General features: G+C 34.7%; 1 protein-coding gene across 1 annotated transcript in view; it reads right to left on the reverse strand.

Moving 5' to 3' along the window:
• LOC137638720 (hematopoietic prostaglandin D synthase-like) overlaps positions 1-5,000 on the reverse strand; it is a 433,150-nt gene that overhangs the window by 306,437 nt on the left and 121,713 nt on the right. The gene's annotated exons all lie outside the window — the stretch shown is intronic.

Consider the following 5,000-nt stretch of genomic DNA (forward strand, 5'->3'; position numbering starts at 1 on the left):
GATAGAGGATTTAGTTATCCTAAAGGTTTTATGATTAATGACCTCTAATGGTACTTCTGCTAGCTGCTAGAGGATTTAGTTATCCTAAAGGTTTTAAGACTAATGACCTCTAATGGTACTTCTGTTGGTTGATAGAGGATTTAGTTATCCTAAAGGTTTTATGACTAATGACCTCTAATGGTACTTCTGTTGGTTGATAGAGGATTTAGTTATCCTAAAGGTTTTATGATTAATGACCTCTAATGGTACTTCTGCTAGCTGCTAGAGGATTTAGTTATCCTAAAGGTTTTAAGACTAATGACCTCTAATGGTACTTCTGTTGGTTGATAGAGGATTTAGTTATCCTAAAGGTTTTATGACTAATGACCTCTAATGGTACTTCTGTTGGTTGATAGAGGATTTAGTTATCCTAAAGGTTTTATGACTAATGACCCCTAATGGTACTTCTGCTGGCTGCTAGAGGATTTAGTTATCTTAAAGGTTTTATGATTAATGACCTCTAATGGTACTTCAAGCTGGTTGATAGAGGATTTAGTTCTCTTAAAGGTTTCAAGACTAGACTAGTGGTCTCTTATGGAACTTTAGCTAATTCATAAAGTATTCAGTTATCATAAAGGTTTAAAGATTAATGGCCTCTAACGGTACTTTCTCTAGTTAATAAAGGATTTGGCTATCTTAAAGGATTTAACATTATTGGCTTCTAATGAAACTTCTTCTAATACATAAAGGATTCAAATTATCTTCATAGGTTTTAAAATGAATGACCCTCTCATGGTATGCTTCCGGTAGTTCAATAAAGGGTTTAATTATCATGGAAGCATTTAAGATAATGTCCAATGGTACTTCATTTCATAAAAAGTGTTGTTACCAAAAAAAGTTTTCAAAATGAATGAAGGCTTACGGTACTCAAAATGGTTTATATTTGATTAAATTGAAAAGGTTTCAAGATTAATACCCACTGATTGTACTTCAGTTATTCCAAAAATTGTTTTGTAGCTTCCAAAATTAAAAATAAGATCATTAAGGGATAACAGCACTTGAACAAATGGTTATTTCAATTACTGAAAGGCTAGAGCGGTCAATTGCACTCAAAATGTAATTGTAAACATCAAAAGACTTGGAGGATTGGCTTAAAATTCATTACGTGAAAAATGGAGGCTAACAATAATTAATAACCACTTTATTACTTTAAAAATTTGTTATTGATAACAATTTATAACAAAATATGTTGATGGAATCCGTAATAATACAGGATGTCATCGATTTCGACAGAGAGAGAGAGAGAGAGAGAGAGAGAGAGAGAGAGGTGAGCTGTACCCATCAATATGTGATTGTCCTCGAATCCTTGTAAGTGCTGTTACTCTCTCTCTCTCTCTCTCTCTCTCTCTCTCTCTCTCTATTGAATATGCTGCTTTCAACCCAAACGCTCGTGAAGGCTAATGAAATGAAGCGCGGAGATGCCTTGGCATGCGCAATGCAAACAAAGAATAGAACACCTGCCACTATAACAATTTCATTCCCAGACAAGTTACAAAATAAATAAATATTCATCTAATGAAATTCTCTCTCTCTCTCTCTCTCTCTCTCTCTCTCTCTCTCTCTATTTTATATATATATATATATATATATAAGACTGCATACACGATTCCAACCATATTTCCGAGTCTTTAAGATAAAAAAATATCCAGATTGAAAACATTAAAGGAATATTTCATTGAATCACATTACAATTCAACGAATACGAATAGAAGTTATCATTATTAAAATTGCTATGATTATCATGGTAAATTCGCGAAAAAAAATTTTACACAATATTTTGCTTATAAGAAAACGGGAGAGAAAAGGGACAAAAATGAAAGAAATAATTTCAAGGCTGAGGAATTGCATTGTTGTTGTTATTGTTGTTGTTGTTGATGTCATCTAACCTACAACCCTAGTTGGAAAAGCAGGAGGCTATAAGTCAAAAGGGCTCAAACAAGGATAAATAGCACAGAGAGTTAAGGAAATAAGAGGGGAAAAAATCAAGAAATCTGAAAAAAATGATAAAATATAAGTTGTACATCATAATGATAATCTGTTATTTCAACACAAAGCCATTTATGCAACATACATAAAAATGCAAAAACATAAAAGACAATACATAGTATAAAAGCAAGGTTGAATTAAAGGATATATATATATATATATATATATAAAGAGAGAGAGAGAGAGAGAGAGAGAGAGAGAGAGATTCAGGAAATGTAAAATTACCAAAAAGGAATCTTCACCAGAAAAAAACTGAGGAGAGAGAGAGAGAGAGAGAGGGAGAGAGAGAGAGAGAGAGATTCAGGAAATGTAAAATTACTATAAAGGATTCTTCTAACAGAAAAAACTGCGGAGAGAGAGTGAGAGAGAGAGAGAGAGAGAGAGAGAGAGACAGACAGACAGACAGACAGAGAGAATCTACCACAATCTCATGTCTTAATTATTTTTAATATTTCTCTACTGGTTTACCAGAACCATCAAAAATGACGTCTAAATATTTAGATATACAGTATATGCACCGCACCACAAAAACACAGATTCAACCCAACTCATTCTCCCTTTACGAACTATAACAAGCTGGCAATTTGTTGCAGTGATGTTTTTCAGAGTGTACACCGCAGGGAACCCCCCACTCACCAGGGTATGACTTACTCCCTCTCCCCCATGAACGTGAAAGAATATATATATATATATATATATAGACAATTGCTCTTAATCATAAAAGAGGGCGATTCTCTCTCTCTCTCTCTCTCTCTCTCTCTCTCTCTCTCTCTCTTAATGCTTATAAATATATTTAAAGGTTTAAAGGCTGTTCATGAATAGCAGAGGCAAGGGGCAGTGACATTTTCCTATCAAGCAGGACAATGTCCTAGAGACTAACCATATACACATATGATCAGAGCCCAAGCCCCTCTGCACCCAAGCTAGGACCAGGGAGGGCCAGGCAATGGCTGCTGATGACTCAGCAGATAGACCTATAGGCTCCCCTAAAACCCGCCATCCATAGCTCACAAGGATTGTGAGATTGCAACGACCAAAGGAACTACCGAGTTTGAACGGGACTCTTAACCCCAGTCTGGCGATCCCCAGTCAGGGAAGATACCACATCGGCCACCACAACCCATAGTACTTTCTTGTATTCACCAAAGATTTGGCATTTCTATGCGTCAATGCTTTTGTATTAACCCCCAAAATAAAACAATTACTACATCACAATCAATTGATATGAGAGAGAGAGAGAGAGAGAGAGAGAGAGAGAGAGAGAGAGTATGAACGTTTAAATCAAAGCATTCTGGTTCCGTCAGGCTGATAACACTAATATTCAACACTACGTCAATAAAAGCAGACAGTGGCAATTTCATTATAGCGGTAGTGACGTCACGCTTCGTTTCTTATAGGTAGTGGGTTGACCAGGGCACCAACCGGCCGTTGAGATACTACCGCTAGAGAGTTATGGGGTCCTTTGACTGGTCAGACAGTACTACAGTGGATCCTTCTCTCACGTTACGGTTCTTTCCCTTTGCCTATACATACACCATATAGTCCTTGCCTATTCTTTACATATTTTCCTCTATCTTCATACACCTGACAACACTGATAATACCGAACAATTCTTCTTCACCCAAAGGGTTAACTACTACACTGTAATTGTTCAATGGCTACTTTCCTCTTGGTAAGGGTAGAGGAGACTCTTTAGCTATGGTAGGCAGCTCCTCTAGGAGAGGGACACTCCAAAATCAAACCATTGTTCTCTAGTCTTGGGTAGTGCCATAGCCTCTGTACTCTCTTGGTTAGAGTTCTCTTGCTTGAGGGTACATTTAGGCACACTATTCTATCTAATTTCTCTTCCTCTTGTTTTGTTAAAGTTTTTATAGTTTATATAAGAAATTATTTTTTTTAATGTTACTGTTCTTAAGATATTTTATTTTTCCTTGTTTCCTTTCCTCACTGGGATATTTTCCCCTTGCTTGGGCCCCTGGGCTTATAGCATCCCGCTTTTGCAACTAGGATTGTAGCTTAGCAATTAATAATAATAATCATAATAATAACAATAACAATAACAATAATGATAATAATAACAATGATAATAATAATAACAATAATAATAATAATAACAATAATAATAATAATAACAATAATAATAATAATAATAATAATAATAATAATCGATTTTTAATCAGTTAGTTCGAACACTATGTCATCTTCGTAATCATCATCATCATCATCCGTTACTAGTCCACTGTGGGACAAAGGCCTCAGAAATGTTCTTCCACTCAAGTCTGTTGATGGTCTTTCTATGCCAGTCTATACTAGCATATTTTTTTTAATTTGTTATCCATCGTCTTCTCTTCCTTCCTCTGCTTCTTTTACAATTTCTAGAGACCCATTATGTTACTCTTAATTCCCATCTATTGTCTGTCATTCTCATTGTATGTCCCTGGTCATGTCCACTTCCTTTTTTTGTGTTGTTATATCCTTTACTTTATTCATCTCGTATTCATGTTGCTCTTTTTCGTAAACATACAGTATACTAAATTTACCGATAAAACTATATTCCTACTAACATTACAAATAATGCAGGAAATGTTAAAACAATACTTTCATTAAAAAAAATAAAATAGCATTAAATACAGAAGAAATTTAAAGATATACCTACGAAGAGAAACAAAATTTTATAAAAAAAAAATTGTAAAAGAAGAATCTAAGCACATACAACAGTGATTTCATATAAGAAAATTGCAATAAAATCACATGAAGAAAATACTATATATTAACACTTCTAACAATAATTCTTAAACAGAATACGAGAAAAAAATAAGTTCAAATAAGGATAAATTCAGGTCAACATCCTTGTATTTTTAGTACATCTCAGATTAAAGGCTAGACATAAACACTCTTATAGATAGAAGTGATACGGTAGAGATGGTGTGGGCACGTGTTGATGGATGGTGGGAGGGAGTAAAGAGGGGCTTGAG

Source organism: Palaemon carinicauda, chromosome 3, assembly GCF_036898095.1.
Source record: "Palaemon carinicauda isolate YSFRI2023 chromosome 3, ASM3689809v2, whole genome shotgun sequence".
In the NCBI taxonomy this organism is placed as follows: domain Eukaryota; kingdom Metazoa; phylum Arthropoda; class Malacostraca; order Decapoda; family Palaemonidae; genus Palaemon; species Palaemon carinicauda.